The 13,096-nt window shown below is 35.9% G+C and overlaps 1 long non-coding RNA gene across 1 annotated transcript in view; it reads left to right on the forward strand.

Annotated features, from left to right (window-relative positions):
• The window catches only part of LOC142362926 (uncharacterized), a 34,599-nt gene extending 24,282 nt beyond the window's left edge, over positions 1 to 10,317 (forward strand). The window contains exon 3 of the long non-coding RNA XR_012765385.1: positions 10,270 to 10,317. This is a non-coding gene — a long non-coding RNA (uncharacterized LOC142362926). The remainder of the gene's footprint in view (positions 1 to 10,269) is intronic.
• Positions 10,318 to 13,096: the final 2,779 nt, after the last annotated feature.

The raw sequence follows: 13,096 nt of genomic DNA on the forward strand, positions 1-13,096 counted from the left end.
CTTAGAGTGGAACAACTGACTAATTTGATGAATAAAATGAGAGAGGGAAATTTGTTAAACATATTCTTTAGCAACCCTCTTTTATTAATGAAGAAAGTATTTCAATGGAAGCGATCACCAAAAAAATGTGGGATTTGATATTGCTGGTAAGAAAACTCAGAAAAACTTTGAATATTGGAAGAAAATCAAATGTGTTTCCATGCAGATCACTGGCTCCCATTTACAGGCAGCAAGGATGATGTAGATTTAAAAGGCAGACCAGAGTTTTCTGGATACACATAAGAAATTATCCCAGACAGAAAACAAACTGTTTCTAATTTGTGGTGAATTCATAGTTTTAAGATGCCTTTTAATGGCCAGATTGGGAAAGAATTAAGAGATTTGGTGCAGTGGACCCTAAGGTTCTCATTGTTTCCTAAATCTCTGAGTGCAGGATCTTGTATTTTCTCACTACCTAGCTGTTGGTGGTACCCTGAAGTCAACAACTTCTAGACAGGTGATTGTACCTGACCCTACTTTTGGGATTCTTGGTATTCGTCCTTGAAGCGAGCTGAATAATAGCTGAAATGCAATTGTTCAGTAGGAGACTGAAGGAGAATAAAAAGGGAGTCATCAGTCAAAGAGCTCAATACAACTGGATGACCAAAGACATGGAAAGAAAGTAAACAGAGAGAAAAACAACTGGAGAAGTGATCAGCATAAAAGCAGTAGAGGGATGTGTAAAGAGAAACATGACACATGGATGGTGTCACAAATAAGAGAGCCAAGTGAGACATTTGAGCCGATTATGTCAGCAGTGAAAGACAAGCCTGAGCAAATGCTTTAAGACAGCGAACAAAGAATAAGTGATGGAAGAAATATTTTGAAGTGCTGTACAAAGTGTGGTATAAAATAGATGAAACAGTTTTTTAGAAGTTTCCCACTAAAAATGACGGAGAGAATACATGTTGGAGTTCTGAGACATATTAAAACTCAGTCAGAATCTTGAAAGAAATAGGTGAAAGCGTAGGTGCAGGGCTCTGGCCAGCATGCAATGAACATCGAGTAAAACACAATCTGTTCAGAACAAGACTTACGAAAATCATCCAGGACTGAATGCGCAGGAGAAAGTGAAAAGAATACAGATCTGCTTGAGGAAATAATAAGAAAGAAATGCTTATAGAACGTATGAGGAATATACACCGGATATTTTTGTGATATTTGTAATGACAGAAATTAGTGTAGATACAGTATAGCTTAATCTACTAAAATCTTTCATGGTCTTGTAAACAAGTTTAGCAAGCTGTCTGGCAGAAACGGTATATTTTGGGAGCTTATGGCCACCAAATACCTTAATTAAACTAATAGAAAACATTTACAGTAAGTTATAAATTGCAATTAGATAAAAACTCAATAGGATGCATTTCCAAGATCACAGGAGTGGGACCAGCCAGGTTGCTCTTAATGCCTTTGTTCAGTTGAGGGCTGGTTTTGAAATAAAAGATAAAGAGAGAAGGGAGAAGAATCATATTGTGTGAGAAAACTGTGAAAAAACTTTGCTTCTCAGAGGATATTAATCTTCTGGCTTCATTAAAGAACCATCAGAGGTTCCTCAGAGAAACTAAGACCAATAAGCAGAAATTCAGACGGAGTTTCAGCATCCAGAGATAAGGAATGACGTTTGAGACAACTTAAAAGGGCATGTTAAAAGACAGTTTGAGGAATTTCAGATAACTATTATTTTGCTTTTGCCTTTTGTTTGATAATAGTGCTATTTCTTCTTACCAAACTGAGTCTCTTGCTTCAGTAAAATTATCTTTAATATAAACTTTTTTAAAAGGGAATGTGTGGGAAGTAGCACCCTGGAAAGATATATGTGGAGCTTTCATACTTCATCTAATGGATCTAAGCATTTCTTAAGCAATCTGGAGAGGCCAGCTTAGTTGAGAGTGCTCTTACAACTGGTGGCTAAGATACTGCTAGTCATTTATAACAAGTTTGCATGCAGTTATATGTGTTTGAATGTTCTCGGTGATGTACGTGTCAAGTCCTTTTCCCTCTTGTTAATCTAACAAATAATTGAGAAATTTCCTAAAACCCTTAGATCTATGTAAATGACAGTCAAGAACCCATTTTTCATCTACCGTGTCTAATCTGGGAGACTGGGGTTTTAATGTTTTGATTTAAATGAAAGTTGGAAACAATTGTAGAAAGGTCTTTGGTAGATTGTACGTAACTTTTTCTTGTCCTTCTGGAATGTCGTAGTTGGACATCATGTAGAACATGCTTAATTCTCTGTTGTTACATAGTATTGCCAAAACAAACGCAAGCTTAATAGAGCCGTACTATACATTGTAAAGGGAATACTGTGAAAAAGTTCAAACAGGCAGCTCACTGGCCTAGTAAGTACTATGTTGAGTTGGAAGTGGAACCTTTAATTGCATGCAGGTGAAATGAAAGTGATGTCTCTGATTTATTGATTTATTGTACCTATGCTGACTGAGGCAAAGGAAGTACCCAGCTCTCACAGGAAGCAATAGAATTATGATTGTTTAGCAAAGATTTTACTTCCTTTTTAATTATTCTTAATAATTTTTTTAAAAATCTATCATGAAATTTTTTAATTTTCACTTTTAGACTGTTGAGCTGGCATGTAAACAAAACCTTGTTCTTACCACATATGTTGAAAATTATTCAAAGACAACAATGCTTTTATAAACTTTTTATAAAGTTTTAAAAGAATGTAGCAGTAGTCATATAATTACAATGATGGATTGATACCCATCTGCTTTGTTAGGAAGAATTGTTACTTTAGTCCAATTTCACAATTATCTTAATATTGATAAAGTGAAGTTTTGTATCTTTTAAACAAAATCATGGAATGGGGGGAAAAAAAACTCCAAGAGCCAAGAGAATAATAGTTGTTTGTAAGATGTTACTTTTTTTTTTTTTAACTGACAATGCAGTACAGAAGTCTGCTAGGCAGAAGTACATGGAACTTATTTTTATCATTATTGCTATTATTACTGTTTATTACAATAGTGTACTTTAAAATTTATAGTCTTGAGCCGTCGTTGGTGTATACAACTATATGTGTAGCTATACGTATCTAATTATTTGTGGAAGGTATTAGTATTGTAAATACAGTTTATCTTTGTTACAAGAGTGGCATTAGTAACAGAATTTCATAAATGTCAACATATAGGACAATAATTTCAAGACTTTCTGGAAATATGGTGTATTGTAGCTAAAGATGTTCACAAATGCATGTTGTGTGTGTGGATGAGGAGGGGGAGGAGGGCGAGGAGGGCTGTTTTGTGCTTAGAATGCTTTCTGATGCATAAATATTAGCATTAAATAATTTTGAATACCTTGTTTCCTAAAAAGATTAGTAGCTCTTCTCTATGTGATAAATTGTGCAAGAGTTATTGTTCACACCAGTCTTCATACTGTATTATTCTGTGTAGCTTTAAATAACCAAGTCCAAATTATGCTCAGCAAGCTGTTGGGAAAGCTTGGAGGAATCTCAGAGCTGAAGGGCCAATTTGTGTCCTGACTTACATCCTGTGCAAGTACACTGACTTCATGCTGGCTGTAAAGGATATAAGGTGGTAAAGGATTTAATCTGTAGCATTTATTTTTGACTTAGCTTGGCTCTATTTGTTTCTATTTTTTATTTACTTATGATTCTATCTTAATGTAGAGGAACGTTGTGCTTATGTATTGCTAGTTTGTAGATAGCAACATTTCACCCTCTTTTAGCTGGCATCTCAAATTTTACATGAAACCCTTATTTAAAAACATCTACATGCTCTTTTATGAAAACTCCACTTTACATTGGATCACATTTGGAATCACAAACTTTGCACTTGTAAATATTGCACAATATTATGTGTCCTTTGTATAAAATATACTTGTTATCTCATTGTGGCCATCTATTTGTTTCCTTAAATTGGTAATTACATGCCAGGTCTTTTTTTGTGCATCTAGATTGTCTCATCTCAATGGACTTTTTGCTGTCCATGTTGCTGTGATTTCAGAAGAGATCCTGCTTGCTATTCTGCATGCAAAATTAAAGGCACTGGGGAGACAGACTGTGTAAATTTGGCTTCACCAGATTCGATTTGAAGCACCAAAGATCCGGCCAACTACTGCAATACAAAGTATCAGTGTATCATTTTGCCTGATTTTATATTTCTCCCTCTTTTCTAATTGTCTAGAAGTGACCTCTTACGCTAGAAAATAGAGAGACTGAAATAAGGATTCTTTGGAATTACCGTAGCCATCTCACTGTACTTGGGTATCTTCCTCTGATTTTGTTCCCTGATGACTTCTGCAGCAAGAAAACCTCAACTTCTGGGTATTGTGATTGGCAGCAAGTGACGAAAGTAAAGACATTCAGCCAGAGATCTCGTATTAATTCAAGCTGTGCAAATAATTTAACACACCAAGTAAAAGAAGTGAACTGAGCAGTTTCCACTAAGTTTAAGGACAAGGTGAAGAATTCCACTTTCTGAATGACCTTAGGAAAAAAAAGTATTTTGTAAGGCTATCCATTTTACAGAAGTTAGACCTAAGTCTGTTTAATTAGGAGAGTGTCAGGCCAGATACTGCATTTGTCTTTTTCGTGTCCTGCTGTATGCCTCGTGTATCTTTACTGATCAGGTAGTCCTACTGAAATAGGTGGGACTGTTGTTATTAGTGCACAGTGGTTCATCATGTGGGAGTGGTCTTTGTGAACAGGTCCTCCTGAATTACCTTTTTATTAGTCTGGTTTCTGTACTGCCAAATACTGACAATCCATCTCACCATTGATTAATACAAGGAATATACTAATAATTTCAATGGCAAAACCAAAAACTGCATAATGTGTAATTGCTATCTAGTCCACAAATCCTTCCATTGTTATTTTCAAGTGAGGAGGATGCTCACCCCTACTCAACTGCTAAGCTAGAAAAAAAATGTTAGATGACCGGATAGTAGAAAAGGGTGAACCAAGTTATGCTACTATTTAATGCTTGCTACACTTTGTTTTCATAACAGTTTAATTTGGCAGTAGTTGAATTGGAGAAGCTGGTTTAGAGTGACAAGAATCAGAAAATATATGCTGTTTTTGGTGATTAATAACTTAAGAAATAACTGGCTTAGAAAACGTTGTTGGCTTTAAGCATTCCCTTCAGTCAGAGTTATAGTGTAAGCCTACTTTGGCTTTTCTGCTGTTTTTGTGTTTTCTGGACATTCAGTCACAAGTTTGAATGTCAGAGATTTTGGCAAAATTATAACCATTTGAAATGTTTGCTGAACCTGCAAGTACAATAAGTAAAATTACTAGTAGATATAACAGACTGATGAGAAAAATCAACGTGGGTCAAACATAGCTATGGTTAACCTCTGCAACTTGCCCAAGACATACAAAATATAGTCTTTCACTAAGTGATTGAAAAAAATTGTAATCTCTACTCAAAATCAAATTCAAGTTATAATGTACAAAAATGCTTCAAAAAGGACAGGTAACTTTTGTCAGTCAAGTTATAGAAGAGCAGCTGGTGAAAACAAGAGCTTTGTGCTTTCACATCAGGGTCTCTTTTCAGTGCTGTAATAGAATTTCCAGTGCACTTCCACAGAAAAGGAAAAGATTGTCTTCACATCCTTTATTGCCACCAAAACTGTCAAATTTGTCTCCTAGGATTCCTCCTTAAGTGGCCTTTGGAAATTTTTGCATAACCTTGCTACATCTTCTACCCTAGTTGTTCTCTCGTGGCCTTTACTACTCCGGACTAAGTTTTCTGCCTTCTTAAGAAGCTAGAGAAGATGGTGTCAATGACAACTACCGCTGAGACTTTCTCCAGGCACAAGGAAGTTTAAGCCTTTTGGAGGAAAGCCATCATAAGAGGATGGAGGGTTGAAAACTTCAATTTGCCCCAATTCCAGCTCACCATTACTAAGTGCCTTGTTTTTCTGTTTTCTTATGGCAAGTTTTGGAAACTTTCTCCTGTGCAAGCATAATTTTTGAAAGATCCTTTAAGGAAGATATTAACTCTGCTGGCATATGGAGAATTTATAATTTCTGCAAGTGTTATACAGGAGAGACCCTCTCATGTGAGCATATGATACATTTAACTTGTGTTGTGAAATCTGCCTCTATAGCTGGCAATGATTTCAAATTTCCTGAAGTCTCTGTTTGAACTGTAACAAAACTCCCAGGCACAAACTGTCACTGAAGGGGAGCTAAAGTTATGGTATGTTCTACTTAGGTAAAAAATATTAACAGAATATTGTAATTGTTTAGGCAGACCAGACATAAAGCCATGATGTGCACGTTTTCAAAAGTAGTCTTAGCATTTACTTGCATATTACATGCTGATGGTCAATCACTCCCTCTCTTCCCTGTGTCCCAAAGACGTTGTCAGATGTGTTTCTGAAACACATTTTGTCTCGTACAGATAACTGACACTGATTCTGCTGGCCAAAATTTTTTAATTATGTATATATTTTTTTACTATTAATTACCAACTTCATCAGGAACTGTGGCTCTTTTTCCTCCCGCTTTCTTAAGAAAAGCAATTTGTTTCGTATGATGGCTTTCAAAAAGGGTTGTAATCCACCCAGTTGACCATCTCGCCTCTGACTATCTATCCCACTCGCACCTCTTCTGAAACAGGTGTTTGTGAAGTGTTTTGCTCTTTTTACTTTGGAGCATGAAAAGAATATTCTGTATGTGGGGGTTGTGGATGGTTCTTCCACAAGCAGGAGTGTGAGACTGATGACTGGTGAAAATAAGGAAAGATTTTTGTAGTGCAAATATGTATGCAAACCACGTACTTCCAACAATGTAGTTCCTTTGTGAGATAATAGAAGTGGTTAGAGTTTATTTTCTGGAACTTTGAACAGTTATCACCTGGAATAAGTTCACAAACTGCTGTGATGCTGTGTTACCCTCTTCTGTAGGTAGTTTGGTGGTCAGTAATCTGACTCACAGACAGCTCTGGCTGCTCACACATTTGTTCTCTCCAATACTGTTTAACTCTTCTACAGGTCTATAGCAAGTTCTGCGAAGACATGAGGATATATGAGTGCTTTTTCCCTAAAATTCCAACGCATCTTGGATATTAGGGCATTGTTGTTGAAGACTGTTTACTATCCTGCCCTCTAAAGAAGCTTCATTTTAATTTGTCTGAATTAATTTAACGCTAAAGGCAGCTCAAATCATGTGGACTAGATGACCCACAGAGGTCCCTTCCAACCCCTAACATTCTGTGATTCTGTGATTCTGTTTTTTATCAGGAAGAACAGTTATTTATGTAGGCCTGCTGCTGAATCTGGCAGGGGCTTGAATTATTTCTGCAAAAGTTTTTATATATGTTCTATAAGTTTATATGAATTTTCTGTCAAAGTTGGGGCTTCTATGGCAAGCTTTGAAATGAGAAAGTGAATTTTTGTAGTCCTGTTATAATGGAAATGTTGACCTTAGTTATTGTCACATGAATGACTTAAATAGTACAGGGAAAGTTAAGTACTTAAAGAAATTATAAAATTATATTTTCTTCTATTAAGTTCTTACAAAGCCAGGGTTATAACTTAAGAAAATGCAGCAAATAAAGATGTTTGCCACCTTCCTTTCTCATCCTTTAAAAAAACCCCCACAAAACACTGTTTTAGGCGAAAACTGTTTCTATCATATTATTTTTTTCTAAGACAAATACTCAGTGCCCAGACTTTTAAACAAGTGCTTTATCCTTGAAAATTAAAATAAAATATTTTCCTGTGATCAGTAAATTTTGTTATGAAACTTTACAGCAGCTATATTAAACGATAAGAATAACTACTATTTTGAAATTCTGAACATCTTATAATTAGACCAGCCTTTAAGAAATATTCAGAGTTAAGGCACATTAGAATGTATTCCACAACATGGAGACAGCCCTGACAAAGAAACATTATTCTTAGATTTACAATTAATTACCCTTGTGTCTATACCTTGCATCCAATTTGCATATCTTAAAAGTGCTGTAAATTTCATAGCACTCCCTTGTTATTTAAGATCATTCCGCTTTACTAAAAGTTTCTACTGTGATAACTTCCTCTTGATTATGTAGTTGTGAGGTCAATAAATCTGGCTTTACTTCGCTCTACAATGTTATAATTTTTCTTTTTTTGTGTGTTTTTCATTATTTTGCTCCTTGTTCCTCCTGCCCTCTCATTTATAATCCTCCAAAGAACCAGCAGATAGAGAAGTCTGGCTAGAAGACGAAGTGAGTGGTCAGATTCTCAGATGTTATCTTTTTCCCAGAACGCACTGGTACTGGGTGTCTGACATGTTCTATACATCTTTCTAGTGTCAACCTCATTAAACAAATACAACTTGATGTATAGCTCTCAAGAAATGAAATTTCATGCAATGAATTTGCTCTGTTCCAGCTTGTGTTCTTCCTTTTTCTCCCTCTTTCTTTTGTACTTTCTGAGTAATTTTGTACACTCTTGATTTCTAGCATAATTTTACATGGTGACCGTTCCTAATTTTTTACCCTGATATTTGTCAGTGTTTTTCTGGTATTTAAAGAAATATCAATGTTTTAAGCTCACAACCTGACCTTTCCTACTTTCTGAACATGGAATCATTACTGCTGGATGAGATGTGATGTACCATTCAGAACGTGGTTTGGTATGTTTACTTTGGTCAGATACATGTGTGGATTTTCTCTAAATATTAGACATATCTGTTGCAACATGCTTGTTGTAAATGTGGTAGTCTTCTGTGGGTAATTATGTATAAATACTCTAGAACTGTGTTTTATGGTCTAATTCAAGGTTCACACAATATCCTGTAAGCCAGAAGGACGCTGAACACTTTGTCAGAATAGTAAATATTACACTCTTATAATTTTTTTCTTCTTTTTTCTGCTTCAGCTTAAAAGAATTTTTAAAAGAAATATATTTTCAAGCTAAAGTAAACCTTTTTTTAATGAGACTATATATTATTTACAGAAAAATGCCACTGAACTCAATTAGTACTGCTCTCACCACTGGGTAGAATTGAAGCTGATGAGTTTTTTTAGTGTAGTTCATTGAAGTAATTTACTGAATGTGGGGCAATATTCTATTTTTAATCAAGTTTAAAAGTATAATGTATGAGAAAACAACAACATACTGTATAGATTTTTGTAGATGTACTGCTGTAAAAAATACACAGACAAATGCATAAAGTTTATGCCCATCTTCTTTTACTAAGAAAAATTATTTGAAAGTTATTTTAAACAGGTAATTCCTTATTACTACCTCTCCATTTTATTAACTGGTAGATAATTACAGTTATTTTAAAAGTTGTTATTACGGTCTTTTTCATTTAATATTTTACTATAGAACACTATTATTTAGAACTAGTTTGGATAACAACAGCCATCCAAAACATTGTCTGTTGCTCAGAAACAGAAAGAATACAATAATGGAAAGCAGAGCTATTGTATTAAAGTAGTGACTAGCTATACTTCATTTATTAAACAAAAACTCAGAATACAGTACTTTTAAATGCTTTCCTATTGAGTGATCTGATCATTGTGAACTTTAAAGCTGAATATGTATATTTTTAAAATGAAGGAATCTGTTTCTTTCCCTTGGGACATGATGTTGAAGTCACAGGAAAGCACAGGGTGCAAGGTTTAACAAATATATTCATCTCTGTGAATTTCTCAGGCCTTTAAATATAAAAATAGTTTTGAAGATTTGAAGTAACTACATTTATCCTGATTTTTATGGGCCTGATACAAGCAAGTGTTGAATATGGCACTATTCTATTTGATTGTAATATAACATTTCTATTAAAATAATTTTTAAAAACCTTCCCAAAATTCCAATAACACTATTTCAAGGAATATAACACGGTAGTGGAGATTAGCTAGCCCTAGAATACCTTGGCAAAAGTGTTCAAGTAGCAAGAGTTTTTCTAGTCTTATGTCCTATATACATCTGTTAAATTACTCGGAGATCTCATTAAATAAAGCTAATGTACTTGTAAAACAGTAGGGAGAGACAGTATATCATTGTAACTGTTAGAAAGAGCCATTCTGGCAAGGAGGGAGCCAAGAAGGCTAGGTGTATGCTGGTCAGTGTAGATGTTTCTAGGCCATAAATCTTGGCCCTTTCCTGCCTAGTTATTGTGTATTTCTTTAGGTGAGAGATTGATTGTAGCAATGGAAGATGAATTTGCCCATAGACCCTTTCTTTTTTTTTCTTCATACTCCTGATGCCTCACCAAGGTGATAATGCTTTTTTTCCTGTAATCATTTGTTTCAGATTAAAAGCATGAAACTGCATGGAGAAACACAAGACAGCCTGTCTGCAGTCAGGCAAAGATGAGGGCATGAAGATGTATAACTGTCCCAGGTGGGAAAAGAGTACAGTTTACCCCGTCAGGATTTGTAACAGGTCTGTCTGAAGGAGAGTGAAATAGGGTAACATTGGAGAAAGAACCCCAGCTTTTCTTTCATTTCTTTATTGTGCATTCTTAGTGTGGTATTTTAATTTTTTAAGTATTGCCAAGTTGTGCAACACTATTACTAAAATATTCCCTGCCTGTCTATTTACTGCTGAGCAAATGGCTTAAGACCTGCACCCCTCTGTGCTTCCTGCTGTGGTCCCCTCTGCCCGCCCTACCGTTTATACCACGTATTGGGCATGGAGGGGAATACTTTTCATGAATATATATAGATGCTGAATTTATAAGGATCAATACAGTCACAAATGTTGTACAACATGTCAGGATATCATAAAAAGCAGGCAGTTCTATATAAAATACTAGCTTAATCTTGGAGATTTTAAAGCCTCATTAAAATGTGGATAAAGTCCATATATGGAATGGCAGCATTCAAAAGGTTGAAGTTGTATATCTGTGGTGCAGAAATTTTAACCATTACATTTGAATGTCAGTCGACTCATTTGATCACAGATGATATTAACATGTAAAAAGTTAAGGAAATGAGGTACATCGTATATATCATATAACCCAAGAGGATTTGTTGTTTAACGTTTGGGGAGTGCAATGAATAACCTTTGCCCTTAATTTATGAAATCTGAGATTCTAAAACAGAGATGGTGATTTTACATCACAGGTCTTCCAGTCAAACTTCATCACTTTTGCTAAGAAAAGACCTCACTGTTTAATTGGGCAAAAACAACCAGGTGGTGTGGTAGCCTTTCCCTGTGCCGATGGGGTAAAGAGAGAGTGCAGGTGAGGCTGGGGTGGGAGCCTCATTAGAACAAAACAGGAAGCTTTAAAAAACAAGAGGGCATATCTGTAGCTGCTAGCAACTTTAACAGTAAAAAATGCAAATATTCTGGTTCTTGCATGCTTATGCAATATAGCTGTTCTAGCTTTGCAGATAGTTTCTTTTTGCTAAAAGGTAGTATTTGATCGCGCTTGCATTGTTGTTTGCCAGATTTGCAATAATCTGGTAGTATGCTGTAGACATCTACTTAGCAAAGTTGTCTGGTAGTAACCAATATGAGGATTCCGAGTGTTTTTTCATGGAGAAACTTTGAAAGTCAAGCAAATACTTTCATCTTGACCTTTCTGCAACGCTGCCCCATATTCACTAGTTGTCAGCACATGTTTGTCTGGAGTCATTCGTCACTGCCATCCGTCACTCCTTTGCCATTCCCATCAGTCCCATTATCTGGGATCAGGAGAGAGCTGAGGATGTAACCTGAAGGATCATTAAACCTCAGCTTCCAGGTACTGCAGGTAGTCCAGGTGGTCTGTTGTTATTTATAATAAAGAAACAACACAGCAGAACTGCCTGGCAGTGGCCCATGAGGCCTAGGGAAAGGACGGGCTGAGGGATGTCAGCACTGAAGGACAGCTAAAAGTGGACTTTCTCCCACACTGTAAGCAGAGAGGATTTATTGAACATCTGTTCAGTACATGGCTGGGAAGATTGATTAATTTAATTGCTCGCAGTTTGCTTAAGTAACATTTGAATACTGAATGTCAGGTTTGAAGGCTATTACAACATTTACTCGCACACCTTTTTAAAGGGGCAGAGTTTCTCATCACTTTTTGTGTATTTCAAGGAAGTTGCACTGCATCCTGAAGTCTAGTTTGCCCGGAGGTCTGGGAAAACTGGAGCAAGTGGGAAAAGCTGCTTACTCTCATAAAAGCAACTAGTTATTTTTCATGTTTTGCCCATCATGATAAATCATTAGTGTCATGAGGTTGGATCATCCTCACTGAATGGTGGTGATTTTCCTTCTGGTATCCAGGATATAGAGACAGTTCAGCATATTATAGATTTCTGTACCCTTTAACATAATATCATGGTCATATTGAAGGATTAGATGAGTTAAAGCCACAATAATTTATTGCGTTTTCTGTTTGGAGAGGGTATTTGGGAAGAAATTCTTGAGATGGTTTCGAAGAACAACACCCATGTACTGAGGGATAAATGTTAAGCAAAGGCACATGTAGTGTTGCTTATTTCTATACATTTTGTATACATCTGATCGTTTCTCGGCTGCATAGCTCTGAGAAGTTTATCACCAGTCTGACCAAATATGACAAAATCCAGCTGAAAATATTAATGGGCACGTAGAATAGCTGGCACAGAAAACTAAACCTCTACTAAATATACCACAGTTAACTTTGTTTTTAGAACAGCAAATATTGATATTATTGCCCATACGTCTGGTAGCAATGTGTGTGACTGCTAGCAAATGCTTACTGTTTGAAGATAAAGGTGAAGCTCCTCGGTTTGCTGGCTTTGCATTTGTCACCATCAGATGTTAAACTGAGAAAAAGCAGACTGACTGATAGTGATTCATGCACAAAGCCTGATTTTGTATGATTTTTTCTGTCCTAAAAGTGATCCCCCACTCCCTATCCTATGTGCTCTAGTAAAGATGTTCTTTGATCTCTCCGTACAGCAGTTCATTTTAAGGCTGATATACAGTCAGATATTCTATTAGATACAAGATCTTTAAAGATTTGTCTTACTTTGTGTGTAATTTGCTTTGGAACTGTTAGTCCAATAAATAGTAAATGATACTGCCTTACATAGCCATGTATTTTTATTGTCAAAGATACTGTATATAATGTTCTCACAACAATGCTTAACTCTGAGAGGGT

Source organism: Opisthocomus hoazin, chromosome 12, assembly GCF_030867145.1.
Source record: "Opisthocomus hoazin isolate bOpiHoa1 chromosome 12, bOpiHoa1.hap1, whole genome shotgun sequence".
Taxonomy (NCBI): Eukaryota; Metazoa; Chordata; class Aves; order Opisthocomiformes; family Opisthocomidae; genus Opisthocomus; species Opisthocomus hoazin.